The 19,072-nt window shown below is 39.8% G+C and overlaps 7 non-coding genes across 7 annotated transcripts; all 7 read right to left on the bottom strand.

Moving 5' to 3' along the window:
* Positions 1 to 2,144: 2,144 nt before the first annotated feature.
* On the bottom strand, positions 2,145 to 2,226 carry TRNAS-GCU (transfer RNA serine (anticodon GCU)). Its single transcript has one exon. It is a non-coding gene; the product is annotated as a tRNA-Ser (tRNA).
* Positions 2,227 to 6,874: 4,648 nt separating this feature from the next.
* TRNAL-AAG (transfer RNA leucine (anticodon AAG)) lies at positions 6,875 to 6,956 on the bottom strand. Its single transcript has one exon. It is a non-coding gene; the product is annotated as a tRNA-Leu (tRNA).
* A 505-nt stretch (positions 6,957 to 7,461) lies between these two features.
* TRNAS-GCU (transfer RNA serine (anticodon GCU)) lies at positions 7,462 to 7,543 on the bottom strand. Its single transcript has one exon. It is a non-coding gene; the product is annotated as a tRNA-Ser (tRNA).
* Positions 7,544 to 12,198: 4,655 nt separating this feature from the next.
* TRNAL-AAG (transfer RNA leucine (anticodon AAG)) lies at positions 12,199 to 12,280 on the bottom strand. Its single transcript has one exon. It is a non-coding gene; the product is annotated as a tRNA-Leu (tRNA).
* Positions 12,281 to 12,784: 504 nt separating this feature from the next.
* Positions 12,785 to 12,866, bottom strand: TRNAS-GCU (transfer RNA serine (anticodon GCU)). The gene has a single exon. It is a non-coding gene; the product is annotated as a tRNA-Ser (tRNA).
* A 4,654-nt stretch (positions 12,867 to 17,520) lies between these two features.
* TRNAL-AAG (transfer RNA leucine (anticodon AAG)) lies at positions 17,521 to 17,602 on the bottom strand. Its single transcript has one exon. It is a non-coding gene; the product is annotated as a tRNA-Leu (tRNA).
* Positions 17,603 to 18,106: 504 nt separating this feature from the next.
* TRNAS-GCU (transfer RNA serine (anticodon GCU)) lies at positions 18,107 to 18,188 on the bottom strand. The gene has a single exon. It is a non-coding gene; the product is annotated as a tRNA-Ser (tRNA).
* Between the last annotated feature and the right edge of the window lie 884 nt (positions 18,189 to 19,072).

Here is a 19,072-nt window from a genome sequence, read left to right as displayed (position 1 = left end):
AAGTTGATATATCTTTGGGAAAACTATCCCCAAATAACATGTCCCATACTATCCCTTTGGAAGACGGTAATAAGCATTAAGTCCACATATATAATAAATACCGGGATTGCTGGATCCTGCCCATTTAACATGAACGTCCATTTACTCTGAAACAAAAACACACGCTTACATTCACTCATTCCCACAAACACATTGTCATAGTATGATTTGGTCTTGGATATGCAAAGCTTTCCTACATGTAGTGCGTCTAAAGCTAACTTCCCTTGTTCTCTAATTGCACTATAACCGTCACTACTAGCAAAGGCCCGTTGCTGTAATCCTTTCTCTAGTTTATCCTTCAATGCCCTTCTTCTCTCTTCCGTGTGATCTAAAAAGCTTTTCTCTACAGGTGTAAGCAAACATGTCAAATTATTGTGGTGTGCATAAGATGTACTAATTGTTAATGTCGCCTGAAAGAATCCTTTAACTAACTTTATGCTATAGTACTTAGCTACCCCACTCACATCCTCTATGATAGGCACATTAGAAAACACAAGATCATGATTTGAGTAAAAATATTGAATCTCTTCCTGGTTATAGAATTTTGTTAGTAACAGACTACAACGTATCCCATATGTTAATGACAGTCTATGATAGGTAACCCCCTCTTGTACCGAAACAGGAATCTGTGTACACACAAAACAATCTTTTGCATCCATTGTGTCAACATACTCACTCAGCAAGCGATAGAAAACATCAGTGGATAGTTCCCCTTTCGAGTTAGTTCCCTCATGCAAGTATCTTGTATCCAGCTCAAACCTCTCCCAGGCTGTTAGTGCAGTGGTAGTCTCAGGAATTGTAGCATTGTTAGTCCCACTTTTATCCATTAGTGTCATACTCACAACCACGACCCTAATGAATATTTATTACATGAACCTTTTTTGCAAAAGTATTTGGTTCAAGTAAACTTAAAGTGTTGGGATTCAAGCCCACGGCTCCAGAGAGACTGGAGCCTAAATGTAGCCAGTTTAGCCTGCTCAGCACGCTACCTCACATCTACAAGCTCACAACTATAGTAACTTGGCCAAACACTGTGGACACCCGCTGTGGTGACCTGGCTATGCAGGGTAACGCAGCATTCACTGACAGTTGAGCGAGTTACAGGTGAAAAGCAAAGTATAATAACTGTCTGCATATAATATGTCTTTCCTTATTTATTCTTCTTCCCCATTGTATGTTTGCTCTCTGCTTTAGAAACGCGAGCTGTCATCACTGCAAGGAAACGTATCACACAGCGTTGTACTGTTTACACTCACTGAACTTTCAGCATCACAGTGACCCCTCTCGTCGCCTCTATAGTTAGACTTCAAGACAGCTGGTTTGTTTACCGATACAATTCTTGTCACCTTAGGTTGTGTTTTTTTAAAATAAGAAGGCTCGGTCCCACTGTCTGGCTACCCTTATATATATACGTCACCACTTTACATAGTCTCACCTCTCGCTATGTGGATCGTAGGTGCAGAAGGCAGAGAGTGAGACACTGATGCAGACAAAATACGTTTGTGAGTTGAAATATACTGGCAGCAGTCGGAATCGAACCCACGCCTCCAAAGAGACTGGAGCCTTAATCCAGCACCTTAGACCGCTCAGCCACACTACCCTGTGCAAACCTGTTTCTGTAAGCTTTCTGAAGTGAGATGTTCTGTTGTATAGGGGAGTTGGAGAATAAGGGTGTATAGCCTGTGAAGTGATCCTAGGAAAGTCAACGCCAACAGCAGCAGGCATGTGATACATTCAGTAGGTCAGGATTGTCCCCGGGCCATGGGAGGTGTCAGGGAGCGCCAGTCCTGAGAGTCCATAGGAAGACAACCCTTACATTGGCGTCCCGCACGCGCTGCTTCTCTTTCTTTAAGGATAAGGAATCAAACTATCTACGTCCCTCAACTTACCAACCCTCCGCCTCAGGAAAGATTTTGTGATTCATGAGCAGAACCCGGCTGGCGCTGTTTACAGTAATGCCTAAGCACAGTACTCAACTGAGCGGTGTTTCCACACTGAGCCGTTGTACTGCCGGAAATACCATGGGATATGTCATTTAACTTTCACATAAAATAGGGTTAACCCAGCCCTACCACATACTAAAAACTAAAGATGGAACAATAAACCGACAAGGATGAGATTCGAACCCACGCGTGCAGAGCACAATGGATTAGCAGTCCATCGCCTTAACCACTCGGCCAACTCGTCTTCAAAACAACATGTTTCAGGAGTACAAAATATGGTAGTCAAAATGTGTTCTATTAGGTGATAGTTGTCTAAACATAATAAAGAGCATATATTTACAGATTGTTATGGTAGCTTGTTGTCTTCAGCTTTGCTCTATACGACCTTGTTGTCCATCCCTACTTCAGCTTGAATTTATATGTTAAATGTAATGTAATCATGAAAATTACACTTTCCAAACGTGTTCTATCCATATGTGATGTACTATCACACTACCCTCAAATGAGCTAAGATTGCTTTAATTCAGTTGTACGTGGATTTAAAGTGCAATATCATACAAATATTGTACTGGTATGGCGCTTTCGAGTCTGTAGGTGTCAGTTATTGGTGGTGTGCTTACATGTCAACATTAGGCAGCAAATAGTACACAATTAAGGAAAACTGCCTTCCCATTTAATGTGCATTGTTCTGCAAAAAGTTTTAAGTAGGAGAAAGTAAAACTTTATAAAACCACCTAAACTGGGAGTATTGCCGCTACAGCTATGACACTTCAGTTTAAAAACGTACGTGCATCAACAAGAAATATTTTTGCGCTAAATAAATTGCTGTCCGACTACTCACGTAATGCATAAAACTGAGGCAGTCGTAATTACAATACATTGAAGTAATATTTTGGTAGTTTTTGTTGACGATGACTCCGCAGCAAGCGATCAGATTACTTTTTATTAGTGAAGGCGCGTCAGAGCCTTGATAAGTAAACTTACATGGAGACACGCCTAGGTGGATGAACCTTTTAGACCAGGTTCGGGGACTTCCCAGTACGAGATATCCTTTGGCATCACAAATCAATAGATCAATATCTCAACAACAATCGCAATAACTAATCAGCATGCTAATCAATAACCTTTAATGAGAGTCAATAAAGTGAACACACCATGATCTTTCAGTCATGAATAACCACACCAATTTAGTTAAGTGTTAGGATATTTATTTCCCTACTGGTTACTATCTAAAGTCATTTCTGTTAATCTGATCAGCAATTCATCTCATTAGTAACTCTTCAGATTTGCAATTAGAAACGCTATTAATAAATGAATAGAGAATATTCACTCAGTATTAACACATAATTATTAAGAAGCAACTTAGCAAAGTCTCAGTAGTGCATGGTTCAACTAAGAAAGAACTCAGTCATTTGTCTATTTGCGTCAGATTTTTGTGAAAACCTTAAATAACCTCATATTAGCATCAGCATGTTGGGCTGCATGCAAAACAAATTAGCAAACACAAATTTGGAAAACATCTAACTATGGCCTCTATCAAGGAGCAGTTGGTACCTAGAAAGAAAAGGCAAACAGACAATTACAATTTTCATCAGATAGTTACCCATCCAACGGATCAGCAAACAGCGTCAGTCTTCGTCCTCGGGACATCAGTCGTTTGCATCATCAGCAAAGAAAGGACAGGGCAAAGTATCAGTATGGCATAGCTAAGGAACAAGAACTTCCCTCATATAGAGGAGAAGTAAGTATCAGGTAAGGAATAAGTAAAGGGTGGTTTAGAGTAACAGGGCGAACAAACGGCAAAGTCTCAAACGAAATGGCCTAAATGGCTCAGTAGAATGGCAAAGAATGGCTTGGAGTGGAATGTCCAATAAATGCCTGATTTCTCCTCGGGTCATGTGGTTAAATCAAAGCTGTCTAATTTACTCCTAATTCCTCAATGGATAATCATTGGTGCATCGCCATCTCTGTCCAATAATCTTCACCAGAGTTTTATACAAACCACAGTTCTCATGTCGTTGATTGGCCCATGTTATTGACGTTTTCATCGGTTGGAATGTCAGGTAAGAAAAGTTACATTTTACGCTACAGTCAGTAGTTCCATTGTTTTCTCCTACTCCAGGCAGCCTTGCACCTGTTACAAATTACACTGTTGCATTCAGCAAGAATGTCTCCTTGAGCAATTAGGGTCCCATGAGAAAGAATTTACTACAGCTACACACATCTCTAGCTTCTGGGAAAGTACAGTTTCATGTCCTTCAGGAAAATAGCACATTGCACGTTAGAAAAAGACAGTTTAATATGAGACCAGGCAGCTAGGCACAGACCTTCGCTAAACTAAGGCCTACTGCTTAATGAACAAACTCCTAATACATAACTCCAATTTTGATATGTTAATACAAATTAAAAACATTAGTACATAATTAATTCAGCATTAAGAACTTTCACTAGTCTTCGTATACATTGGTAGCCACTCCCCGTGGGCACATTTCAAACGTGTGCATTATTTCTACGTTAACACATTTTTTATGCAGCTTCATTACACAATATATTGTAAGCTTTTCATGTTAATATTAATTTTAAAAGACACACTCCAGCAATCCCTCCTCTGATGACTCTTGTCATCACACAAATCTTCCCTACTAATTTTACATACTAAAATTCCCTCATATCAATCTCTTCCCTTCTTGGTTTCCCCTTTGATCTTGCCCTGAATAATTTTTCCCTTTGTTTTTCTTCCCTCCTCCTATTATTTTTCGCCATCTTCAATTTTATTCTTTTACTAATTTTACATGCCACCCATGATCCAAATAAGCAATCTATAACAATCAATATCCCCTGTATTATTTTAGACAATATCCCATGCCAAATGTTACTAATCCAATTTCCCACTGAAGCAAATCCTTTCCCAACCTTGTTCCAAACACCTGGTTCTATCAAATCCTTCAAGTCCGTACTATCCCTAGTCAAGTTAGTAAGCATACTTCTAATCTCATTACTATTATCTGGTATGTAAGCGCAACAATTACACCCATTGAGCAATCTACAAACTCTGCCATTTTTCACTAAAAGAATGTCTAAAGCAAGCCTGTTTTGAAGAGGCATAGCCCCCTCCACAGCAAGTTCAGTATCCATCAGGAGTATAGCCCCTGAAAAGTTTGTCAGCATGTTATCCTCAATAGTAGACAACTTTTGAATCTTTATGGAGTTCATAATAACTCCCACTGAAGAAATTATCGTCCCAAATATGTCTCCTACTACACCAGCAGCAGTCTCTTTCTTATGTCTAGTACGATGTAATTCAGACAATTTTGGTAACCTTTTCAAATCGTCAAGTTGATATATCTTTGGGAAAACTATCCCCAAATAACATGTCCCATACTATCCCTTTGGAAGACGGTAATAAGCATTAAGTCCACATATATAATAAATCCCGGGGATTGCTGGATCCTGTCCATTTAACATGAACGTCCATTTACTCTGAAACAAAAACACACGCTTACATTCACTCACCCCCACAAACACATTGTCATAGTATGATTTGGTCTTGGATATGCAAAGCTTTCCTACATGTAGTGCGTCTAAAGCTAACTTCCCTTGTTCTCTAATTGCACTATAACCGTCACTACTAGCAAAGGCCCGTTGCTGTAATCCTTTCTCTAGTTTACCCTTCTCTGCCCTTCTTCTCTCTTCCGTGTGATCTAAAAAGCTTTTCTCTACAGGTGTAAGCAAACATGTCAAATTATTGTGGTGTGCATAGATGTACGAATTGTTAATGTCGCCTGAAAGAATCCTTTAACTAACTTTATGCTATAGTACTTAGCTACCCCACTCACATCCTCTATGATAGGCACATTAGAAAACACAAGATCATGATTTGAGTAAAAATATTGAATCTCTTCCTGGTTATAGAATCTTGTTAGTAACAGACTACAACGTATCCCATATGTTAATGACAGTCTATGATAGGTAACCCCCTCTTGTACCGAAACAGGAATCTGTGTACACATAAAACAATCTTTTGCATCCATTGTGTCAACATACTCACTCAGCAAGCGATAGAAAACATCAGTGGATAGTTCCCCTTTCGAGTTAGTTCCCTCATGCAAGTATCTTGTATCCAGCTCAAACCTCTCCCAGGCTGTTAGTGCAGTGGTAGTCTCAGGATTTGTAGCATTGTTAGTCCCACTTTTATCCATTAGTGTCATACTCACAACCACGACCGTAATGAATATTATTACATGAACCTTTTTTGCAAAAGTATTTGGTTCAAGTAAACTTAAACTGTTGGGATTCAAGCACATGGCTCCAGAGAGACTGGAGCCTAAATCTAGCCAGTTTAGCCTGCTCAGCCACGCTGCCTCACATCTACAAGCTCACAACTATAGTAACTTGGCCAAACACTGTGGACACCCGCTGTGGTGACCTGGCTATGCAGGGTAACGCAGCATTCACCGACAGTTGAGCGAGTTACAGGTGAAAAGCAAAGTATAATAACTGTCTGCATATAATATATGTCTTTCCTTATTTATTCTTCTTCCCCATTGTATGTTTGCTCTCTGCTTTAGAAACGCGAGCTGTCATCACTGCAAGGAAACGTATCACACAGCGTTCTACTGTTTTCACTCACTGAACTTTCAGCATCACAGTGACCCCTCTCGTCGCCTCTATAGTTAGACTTCAAGACAGCTGGTTTGTTTACCGATACAATTCTTGTCACCTTAGGTTGTGGTTTTTTAAAATAAGAAGGCTCGGTCCCACTGTCTGGCTACCCTTATATATATACGTCACCACTTTACATAGTCTCACCTCTCGCTATGTGGATCGTAGGTGCAGAAGGCAGAGAGTGAGACACTGATGCAGACAAAATACGTTTGTGAGTTGAAAAATACTGGCAGCGGTGGGATTCGAACCCACGCCTCTAAAGAGACTGGAGCCTTAATCCAGCGCCTTAGACCGCTCGGCCACACTACCCTGTGCAAACCTGTTTCTGTAAGCTTTCTGAAGTGAGATGTTCTGTTGTATAGGGGAGTTGGAGAATAAGGGTATATAGCCTGTGAAGTGATCCTAGGAAAGTCAACGCCAACAGCAGCAGGCACGTGATACATTCAGTAGGTCAGGATTGGCCCCGGGCCATGGGAGGTGTCAGGGAGCGCCAGTCCTGAGAGTCCGTAGGAAGACAACCCTTACATTGGCGTCCCGCACGCGCTGCTTCTCTTTCTTTAAGGATAAGGAATCAAACTATCTATGTCCCTCAACTTACCAACCCTCCGCCTCAGGAAAGATTTTGTGATTCATGAGCAGAACCCGGCTGGCGCTGTTTACAGTAATGCCTAAGCACAGTACTCAACGGAGCGGTGTTTCCAAACTGAGCCGTTGTACTGCCGGAAATACCATGGGATATGTCATTTAACTTTCACATAAAATAGGGTTAACCCAGCCCTACCACATACTAAAAACTAAAGACGGAACAATAAACCGACGAGGATGGGATTCGAACCCACGCGTGCAGAGCACAATGGATTAGCAGTCCATCGCCTTAACCACTCGGCCACCTCGTCTTCAAAAACACCATGTTTCAGGAGTACAAAATATGGTAGCCAAAATGTGTTCTATTAGGTGATAGTTGTCTAAACATAATAAAGAGCATATATTTACAGATTGTTATGGTAACTTGTTGTCTTCAGCTTTGCTCTATACGACCTTGTTGTCCATCCCTACTTCAGCTTGAATTTATATGTTAAATGTAATGTAATCATGAAAACTACACTTTCCAAACGTGTTCTATCCATATGTGATGTACTATCACACTACCCTCAAATGAGCTAAGATTGCTTTAATTCAGTTGTACGTGGATTTAAAGTGCAATATCATGCAAATATTGTACTGGTATGGCGCTTTCGAGTCTCTAGGTGTCAGTTATTGGTGGTGTGCTTACATGTCAACATTAGGCAGCAAATAGTACACAATTAAGGAAAACTGCCTTCCCATTTAATGTGCATTGTTCTGCAAAAAGTTTTAAGTAGGAGAAAGTAAAACTTAGTTTATAAAACCACCTAAACTGGGAGTATTGCCGCTACAGCTATAACACTTCAGTTTAAAAACGTACGTGCATCAACAAGAAATATTTTTGCGCTAAATAAATTGCTGTCCGACTACTCACGTAATGCATAAAACTGAGGCAGTCGTAATTACAATACATTGAAGTTATATTTTGGTAGTTTTTGTTGACGATGACTCCGCAGCAAGCGATCAGATTACTTTTTATTAGTGAAGGCGCGTCAGAGCCTTGATAAGTAAACTTACAAGGAGACACGCCTAGGTCGATGAACCTTTTAGACCAGGTTCGGGGACTTCCCAGTACGAGATGTCTTTTGGCATCACAAATCAATAGATCAATATCTCAACAACAATCGCAATAACTAATCAGCATGCTAATCAATAACCTTTAATGAGAGTCAATAAAGTGAACACACCATGATCTTTCAGTCATGAATAACCACACCAATTTAGTTAAGTGTTAGGATATTTATTTCCCTACTGGTTACAATCTAAAGTCATTTCTGTTAATCTCATCAGCAATTCATCTCATTAGTAACTCTTCAGATTTGCAATTAGAAACGCAATTAATCAATGCATAGAGAATATTCACTCAGTATTAACACATAATTATTAAGAAGCAACTTAGCAAAGTCTCAGTAGTGCATGGTTCAACAAAGCAAGAACTCAGTCATTTGTCTATTTACGTCAGATTTTAGTGAACACCTTAAATAACCTCGTATTAGCATCAGCATGTTGGGCTTCATGCATAACAATTTAGCAAACTCAAATTTGGAAAACATCTAACTATGGCCTCTATCAAAGAGCAGTTGGTACCTAGAAAGAAAAGGCAAACAGACAATTACAATTTTCATCAGATAGTTACCCATCCAACGAATCAGCAAACAGCGTCAGTCTTCGTCTTCGGGACATCAGTCGTTTGCATCATCAGCAAAGAAAGGACAGGGCAAAGTATCAGTATGGCATAGCTAAGGAACAAGAACTTCCCTCATATAGAGGAGAAGTAAGTATCAGGTAAGGAATAAGTAAAGGGTGGTTTAGAGTAACAGGGCGAACAAACGGCAAAGTCTCAAATGAAATGGCCTAAATGGCTCAGTAGAATGGCAAAGAATGGCTTGGAGTGGAATGTCCAATAAATGCCTGATTTCTCCTCGGGTCATGTGGTTAAATCAAAACTGTCTAATTTACTCCTAATTCCTCAATGGATAATCATTGGTGCATCGCCATCTCTGTCCAATAATCTTCACCAGAGTTTTACACAAACCACAGTTCTCATGTCGTTGATTGGCCCATGTTATTGACGTTTTCATTGGTTGGAATGTCAGGTAAGAAAAGTTACATTTTACGCTACAGTCAGTAGTTCCATTGTTTTCTCCTACTCCAGGCAGCCTTGCACCTGTTACAGAGTACACTGTTGCATTCAGCAAGAATGTCTCCTTGAGCAAGTAGGGTCCCATGAGAAAGAATTTACTACAGCTACACACATCTCTAGCTTCTGGGAAAGTACAGTTTCATGTCCTTCAGGAAAATAGCACATTGCAGGTTAGAAAAAGACAGTTTAATATGAGACCAGGCAGCTAGGCACAGACCTTCGCTAAACTAAGGCCTACTGCTTAATGAACAAACTCCTAATACATAACTCCAATTTTGATATTTTAATACAAATTAAAAACATTAGTACATAATTAATTCAGCATTAATAACTTTCATTAGTCTTCGTATACATTGGTAGCCACTCCCCGTGGGCACATTTCAAACGTGTGCATTATTTCTACATTAACACATTTTTTATGCAGCTTCATTACACAATATATTGTAAGCTTTTCATGTTAATATTAATTTTAAAAGACACACTCCAGCAATCCCTCCTCTGATGACTCTTGTCATCACACAAATCTTCCCTACTAATTTTACATACTAAAATTCCCTCATATCAATCTCTTCCCTTCTTGGTTTCCCCTTTGATCTTGCCCTGAATAATTTTTCCCTTTGTTTTTCTTCCCTCCTCCTATTATTTTTCGCCATCTTCAATTTTATTGTTTTACTAATTTTACATGCCACCCATGATCCAAATAAGCAATCTATAAAAATCAATATCATCTGTATTATTTTAGACAACATCCCATGCCAAATGTTACTAATCCAATTTCCCACTGAAGCAAATCCTTTCCCAACCTTTTTCCAAACACCTGGTTCTTTCAAATCCTTCAAGTCCGTACTATCCCTAGTCAAGTTAGTAAGCATACTTCTAATCTCATTACTATTATCTGGTATGTGAGCGCAACAATTACACCCATTGAGCAATCTACAAACTCTGCCATTTTTCACTAAAAGAATGTCTAAAGCAAGCCTGTTTTGAAGAGTCATAGCCCCCTCCGCAGCAAGTTCAGTATCCATCAGGAGTATAGCCCCTGAAAAGTTTGTCAGCATGTTATCCTCAATAGTAGACAACTTTTGAATCTTTATGGAGTTCATAATAACTCCCACTGAAGAAATTATCGTCCCAAATATGTCTCCTTCTACACCAGCAGCAATCTCTTTCTTGTGTCTAGTACGATGTAATTCAGACAATTTTGGTAACCTTTTCAAATCGTCAAGTTGATATATCTTTGGGAAAACTATCCCCAAATAACATGTCCCATACTATCCCTTTGGAAGACGGTAATAAGCATTAAGTCCACATATATAATAAATCCCAGGGATTGCTGGATCCTGTCCATTTAACATGAACGTCCATTTACTCTGAAACAAAAACACACGCTTACATTCACTCATTCCCACAAACACATTGTCATAGTATGATTTGGTCTTGGATATGCAAAGCTTTCCTACATGTAGTGCGTCTAAATCTAACTTCCCTTGTTCTCTAATTGCACTATAACCGTCACTACTAGCAAAGGCCCGTTGCTGTAATCCTTTCTTTAGTTTACCCTTCAATGCCCTTCTTCTCTCTTCCGTGTGATCTAAAAAGCTTTTCTCTACAGGTGTAAGCAAACATGTCAAATTATTGTGGTGTGCATAAGATGTACTAATTGTTAATGTCGCCTGAAAGAATCCTTTAACTAACTTTATGCTATAGTACTTAGCTACCCCACTCACATCCTCTATGATAGGCACATTAGAAAACACAAGATCATGATTTGAGTAAAAATATTGAATCTCTTCCTGGTTATAGAATCTTGTTAGTAACAGACTACAACGTATCCCATATGTTAATGACAGTCTATGATAGATAACCCCCTCTTGTACCGAAACAGGAATCTGTGTACACACAAAACAATCTTTTGCATCCATTGTGTCAACATACTCACTCAGCAAGCGATAGAAAACATCAGTGGATAGTTCCCCTTTCGAGTTTGTTCCCTCATGCAAGTATTTTGTATCCAGCTCAAACCTCTCCCAGGCTGTTAGTGCAGTGGTAGTCTCAGGAATTGTAGCATTGTTAGTCCCACTTTTATCCATTAGTGTCATACTCACAACCATGACCCTAATGAATATTTATTACATGAACCTTTTTTGCAAAAGTATTTGGTTCAAGTAAACTTAAAGTGTTGGGATTCAAGCCCAAGGCTTCAGAGAGACTGGAGCCTAAATATAGCCAGTTTAGCCTGCTCAGCCACGCTACCTCACATCTACAAGCGCACAACTATAGTAACTTGGCCAAACACTGTGGACACCCGCAGTGGTGACCTGGCTATGCAGGGTAACGCAGCATTCACCGACAGTTGAGCGAGTTACAGGTGAAAAGCAAAGTATAATAACTGTCTGCATATAATATATGTCTTTCCTTATTTATTCTTCTTCCCCATTGTATGTTTGCTCTCTGCTTTAGAAACGCGAGCTGTCATCACTGCAAGGAAACGTATCACACAGCGTTCTACTGTTTACACTCACTGAACTTTCAGCATCACAGTGACCCCTCTCGTCGCCTCTATAGTTAGACTTCAAGACAGCTGGTTTGTTTACCGATACAATTCTTGTCACCTTAGGTTGTGGTTTTTTAAAATAAGAATGCTCGGTCCCACTGTCTGGCTACCCTTATATATATACGTCACCACTTTACATAGTCTCACCTCTCGCTATGTGGATCGTAGGTGCAGAAGGCAGAGAGTGAGACACTGATGCAGACAAAATACGTTTGTGAGTTGAAAAATACTGGCAGTGGTGGGATTCGAACCCACGCCTCCAAAGAGACTGGAGCCTTAATCCAGCGCCTTAGACCACTCAGCCACACTACCATGTGCAAACCCGTTTCTGTAAGCTTTCTGAAGTGAGATGTTCTGTTGTATAGGGGAGTTGGAGAATAAGGGTGTATAGCCTGTGAAGTGATCCTAGGAAAGTCAACGCCAACAGCAGCAGGCACGTGATACATTCAGTAGGTCAGGATTGGCCCGGGCCATGGGAGGTGTCAGCGAGCGCCAGTCCTGAGAGTCCGTAGGAAGACAACCCTTACATTGGCGTCCCACACGCGCTGCTTCTCTTTCTTTAAGGATAAGGAATCAAACTATCTACGTCCCTCAACTTACCAACCCTCCGCCTCAGGAAAGATTTTGTGATTCATGAGCAGAACCCGGCTGGCGCTGTTTACAGTAATGCCTAAGCACAGTACTCAACTGAGCGGTGTTTCCAAACTGAGCCGTTGTACTGCCGGAAATACCATGGGATATGTCATTTAACTTTCACATAAAATAGGGTTAATCCAGCCCTACCACATACTAAAATCTAAGGACGGAACAATAAACCGACGAGGATGAGATTCGAACCAACGCGTGCAGAGCACAATGGATTAGCAGTCCATCGCCTTAACCACTCAGCCACCTCGTCTTCAAAACACCATGTTTCAGGAGTACAAAATATGGTAGCCAAAATGTGTTCTATTAGGTGATAGTTGTCTAAACATAATAAAGAGCATATATTTACAGATTGTTATGGTAACTTGTTGTCTTCAGCTTTGCTCTATACGACCTTGTTGTCCATCCCTACTTCAGCTTGAATTTATATGTTAAATGTAATGTAATCATGAAAATTACACTTTCCAAACGTGTTCTATCCATATGTGATGTACTATCACACTACCCTCAAATGAGCTAAGATTGCTTTAATTCAGTTGTACGTGGATTTAAAGTGCAATATCATACAAATATTGTACTGGTATGGAGCTTTCGAGTCTGTAGGTGTCAGTTATTGGTGGTGTGCTTACATGTCAACATTAGGCAGCAAATAGTACACAATTAAGGAAAACTGCCTTCCCATTTAATGTGCATTGTTCTGCAAAAAGTTTTAAGTAGGAGAAAGTAAAACTTAGTTTATAAAACCACCTAAACTGGGAGTATTGCCGCTACAGCTATGACACTTCAGTTTAAAAACGTACGTACATCAACAAGAAATATTTTTGCACTAAATAAATTGCTGTCCGACTACTCACGTAATGCATAAAACTGAGGCAGTCGTAATTACAATACATTGAAGTAATATTTTGGTAGTTTTTGTTGACGATGACTCCGCAGCAAGCGATCAGATTACTTTTTATTAGTGAAGGCGCGTCAGAGCCTTGATAAGTAAACTTACAAGGAGACACGCCTAGGTCGATGAACCTTTTAGACCAGGTTCGGGGACTTCCCAGTACGAGATGTCTTTTGGCATCACAAATCAATAGATCAATATCTCAACAACAATCGCAATAACTAATCAGCATGCTAATCAATAACCTTTAATGAGAGTCAATAAAGTGAACACACCATGATCTTTCAGTCATGAATAACCACACCAATTTAGTTAAGTGTTAGGATATTTATTTCCCTACTGGTTACAATCTAAAGTCATTTCTGTTAATCTCATCAGCAATTCATCTCATTAGTAACTCTTCAGATTTGCAATTAGAAACGCAATTAATCAATGCATAGAGAATATTCACTCAGTATTAACACATAATTATTAAGAAGCAACTTAGCAAAGTCTCAGTAGTGCATGGTTCAACAAAGCAAGAACTCAGTCATTTGTCTATTTGCGTCAGATTTTAGTGAACACCTTAAATAACCTCGTATTAGCATCAGCATGTTGGGCTTAATGCAAAACAATTTAGCAAACACAAATTTGGAAAACATCTAACTATGGCCTCTATCAAAGAGCAGTTGGTACCTAGAAAGAAAAGGCAGACAGACAATTACAATTTTCATCAGATAGTTACCAATCCAACGGATCAGCAAACAGCGTCAGTCTTCGTCCTCGGGACATCAGTCGTTTGCATCATCAGCAAAGAAAGGACAGGGCAAAGTATCAGTATGGCATAGCTAAGGAACAAGAACTTCCCTCATATAGAGGAGAAGTAAGTATCAGGTAAGGAATAAGTAAAGGGTGGTTTAGAGTAACAGGGCGAACAAACGGCAAAGTCTCAAATGAAATGGCCTAAATGGCTCAGTAGAATGGCAAAGAATGGCTTGGAGTGGAATGTCCAATAAATGCCTGATTTCTCCTCGGGTCATGTGGTTAAATCAAAACTGTCTAATTTACTCCTAATTCCTCAATGGATAATCATTGGTGCATCGCCATCTCTGTCCAATAATCTTCACCAGAGTTTTACACAAACCACAGTTCTCATGTCGTTGATTGGCCCATGTTATTGACGTTTTCATTGGTTGGAATGTCAGGTAAGAAAAGTTACATTTTACGCTACAGTCAGTAGTTCCATTGTTTTCTCCTACTCCAGGCAGCCTTGCACCTGTTACAGAGTACACTGTTGCATTCAGCAAGAATGTCTCCTTGAGCAAGTAGGGTCCCATGAGAAAGAATTTACTACAGCTACACACATCTCTAGCTTCTGGGAAAGTACAGTTTCATGTCCTTCAGGAAAATAGCACATTGCAGGTTAGAAAAAGACAGTTTAATATGAGACCAGGCAGCTAGGCACAGACCTTCGCTAAACTAAGGCCTACTGCTTAATGAACAAACTCCTAATACATAACTCCAATTTTGATATTTTAATACAAATTAAAAACATTAGTACATAATTAATTCAGCATTAATAACTTTCATTAGTCTTCGTATACATTGGTAGCCACTCCCCGTGGGCACATTTCAAACGTGTGCATTATTTCTACATTAACACATTTTTTATGCAGCTTGATTACACAATATATTGTAAGCTTTTCATGTTAATATTAATTTTAAAAGACACACTCCAGCAATCCCTCCTCTGATGACTCTTGTCATCACACAAATCTTCCCTACTAATTTTACATACTAAAATTCCCTCATATCAATCTCTTCCCTTCTTGGTTTCCCCTTTGATCTTGCCCTGAATAATTTTTCCCTTTGTTTTTCTTCCCTCCTCCTATTATTTTTCGCCATCTTCAATTTTATTGTTTTACTAATTTTACATGCCACCCATGATCCAAATAAGCAATCTATAAAAATCAATATCATCTGTATTATTTTAGACAACATCCCATGCCAAATGTTACTAATCCAATTTCCCACTGAAGCAAATCCTTTCCCAACCTTTTTCCAAACACCTGGTTCTTTCAAATCCTTCAAGTCCGTACTATCCCTAGTCAAGTTAGTAAGCATACTTCTAATCTCATTACTATTATCTGGTATGTGAGCGCAACAATTACACCCATTGAGCAATCTACAAACTCTGCCATTTTTCACTAAAAGAATGTCTAAAGCAAGCCTGTTTTGAAGAGTCATAGCCCCCTCCGCAGCAAGTTCAGTATCCATCAGGAGTATAGCCCCTGAAAAGTTTGTCAGCATGTTATCCTCAATAGTAGACAACTTTTGAATCTTTATGGAGTTCATAATAACTCCCACTGAAGAAATTATCGTCCCAAATATGTCTCCTTCTACACCAGCAGCAATCTCTTTCTTGTGTCTAGTACGATGTAATTCAGACAATTTTGGTAACCTTTTCAAATCGTCAAGTTGATATATCTTTGGGAAAACTATCCCCAAATAACATGTCCCATACTATCCCTTTGGAAGACGGTAATAAGCATTAAGTCCACATATATAATAAATCCCAGGGATTGCTGGATCCTGTCCATTTAACATGAACGTCCATTTACTCTGAAACAAAAACACACGCTTACATTCACTCATTCCCACAAACACATTGTCATAGTATGATTTGGTCTTGGATATGCAAAGCTTTCCTACATGTAGTGCGTCTAAATCTAACTTCCCTTGTTCTCTAATTGCACTATAACCGTCACTACTAGCAAAGGCCCGTTGCTGTAATCCTTTCTTTAGTTTACCCTTCAATGCCCTTCTTCTCTCTTCCGTGTGATCTAAAAAGCTTTTCTCTACAGGTGTAAGCAAACATGTCAAATTATTGTGGTGTGCATAAGATGTACTAATTGTTAATGTCGCCTGAAAGAATCCTTTAACTAACTTTATGCTATAGTACTTAGCTACCCCACTCACATCCTCTATGATAGGCACATTAGAAAACACAAGATCATGATTTGAGTAAAAATATTGAATCTCTTCCTGGTTATAGAATCTTGTTAGTAACAGACTACAACGTATCCCATATGTTAATGACAGTCTATGATAGATAACCCCCTCTTGTACCGAAACAGGAATCTGTGTACACACAAAACAATCTTTTGCATCCATTGTGTCAACATACTCACTCAGCAAGCGATAGAAAACATCAGTGGATAGTTCCCCTTTCGAGTTTGTTCCCTCATGCAAGTATTTTGTATCCAGCTCAAACCTCTCCCAGGCTGTTAGTGCAGTGGTAGTCTCAGGAATTGTAGCATTGTTAGTCCCACTTTTATCCATTAGTGTCATACTCACAACCATGACCCTAATGAATATTTATTACATGAACCTTTTTTGCAAAAGTATTTGGTTCAAGTAAACTTAAAGTGTTGGGATTCAAGCCCAAGGCTTCAGAGAGACTGGAGCCTAAATATAGCCAGTTTAGCCTGCTCAGCCACGCTACCTCACATCTACAAGCGCACAACTATAGTAACTTGGCCAAACACTGTGGACACCCGCAGTGGTGACCTGGCTATGCAGGGTAACGCAGCATTCACCGACAGTTGAGCGAGTTACAGGTGAAAAGCAAAGTATAATAACTGTCTGCATATAATATATGTCTTTCCTTATTTATTCTTCTTCCCCATTGTATGTTTGCTCTCTGCTTTAGAAACGCGAGCTGTCATCACTGCAAGGAAACGTATCACACAGCGTTCTACTGTTTACACTCACTGAACTTTCAGCATCACAGTGACCCCTCTCGTCGCCTCTATAGTTAGACTTCAAGACAGCTGGTTTGTTTACCGATACAATTCTTGTCACCTTAGGTTGTGGTTTTTTAAAATAAGAATGCTCGGTCCCACTGTCTGGCTACCCTTATATATATACGTCACCACTTTACATAGTCTCACCTCTCGCTATGTGGATCGTAGGTGCAGAAGGCAGAGAGTGAGACACTGATGCAGACAAAATACGTTTGTGAGTTGAAAAATACTGGCAGTGGTGGGATTCGAACCCACGCCTCCAAAGAGACTGGAGCCTTAATCCAGCGCCTTAGACCACTCAGCCACACTACCATGTGCAAACCCGTTTCTGTAAGCTTTCTGAAGTGAGATGTTCTGTTGTATAGGGGAGTTGGAGAATAAGGGTGTATAGCCTGTGAAGTGATCCTAGGAAAGTCAACGCCAACAGCAGCAGGCACGTGATACATTCAGTAGGTCAGGATTGGCCCGGGCCATGGGAGGTGTCAGCGAGCGCCAGTCCTGAGAGTCCGTAGGAAGACAACCCTTACATTGGCGTCCCACACGCGCTGCTTCTCTTTCTTTAAGGATAAGGAATCAAACTATCTACGTCCCTCAACTTACCAACCCTCCGCCTCAGGAAAGATTTTGTGATTCATGAGCAGAACCCGGCTGGCGCTGTTTACAGTAATGCCTAAGCACAGTACTCAACTGAGCGGTGTTTCCAAACTGAGCCGTTGTACTGCCGGAAATACCATGGGATATGTCATTTAACTTTCACATAAAATAGGGTTAATCCAGCCCTACCACATACTAAAATCTAAGGACGGAACAATAAACCGACGAGGATGAGATTCGAACCAACGCGTGCAGAGCACAATGGATTAGCAGTCCATTGCCTTAACCACTCAGCCACCTCGTCTTCAAAACACCATGTTTCAGGAGTACAAAATATGGTAGCCAAAATGTGTTCTATTAGGTGATAGTTGTCTAAACATAATAAAGAGCATATATTTACAGATTGTTATGGTAACTTGTTGTCTTCAGCTTTGCTCTATACGACCTTGTTGTCCATCCCTACTTCAGCTTGAATTTATATGTTAAATGTAATGTAATCATGAAAATTACACTTTCCAAACGTGTTCTATCCATATGTGATGTACTATCACACTACCCTCAAATGAGCTAAGATTGCTTTAATTCAGTTGTACGTGGATTTAAAGTGCAATATCATACAAATATTGTACTGGTATGGAGCTTTCGAGTCTGTAGGTGTCAGTTATTGGTGGTGTGCTTACATGTCAACATTAGGCAGCAAATAGTACACAATTAAGGAAAACTGCCTTCCCATTTAATGTGCATTGTTCTGCAAAAAGTTTTAAGTAGGAGAAAGTAAAACTTAGTTTATAAAACCACCTAAACTGGGAGTATTGCCGCTACAGCTATGACACTTCAGTTTAAAAACGTACGTACATCAACAAGAAATATTTTTGCACTAAATAAATTGCTGTCCGACTACTCACGTAATGCATAAAACTGAGGCAGTCGTAATTACAATACATTGAAGTAATATTTTGGTAGTTTTTGTTGACGATGACTCCGCAGCAAGCGATCAGATTACTTTTTATTAGTGAAGGCGCGTCAGAGCCTTGATAAGTAAACTTACAAGGAGACACGCCTAGGTCGATGAACCTTTTAGACCAGGTTCGGGGACTTCCCAGTACGAGATGTCTTTTGGCATCACAAATCAATAGATCAATATCTCAACAACAATCGCAATAACTAATCAGCATGCTAATCAATAAC

The sequence above is a fragment of the Pleurodeles waltl genome, chromosome 12 (assembly GCF_031143425.1).
Source record: "Pleurodeles waltl isolate 20211129_DDA chromosome 12, aPleWal1.hap1.20221129, whole genome shotgun sequence".
NCBI lineage: Eukaryota > Metazoa > Chordata > Amphibia > Caudata > Salamandridae > Pleurodeles > Pleurodeles waltl.
The sequence above is the reverse complement of the archived record's forward strand: the minus strand, read 5'-3'. Positions and strand labels throughout refer to the sequence as shown.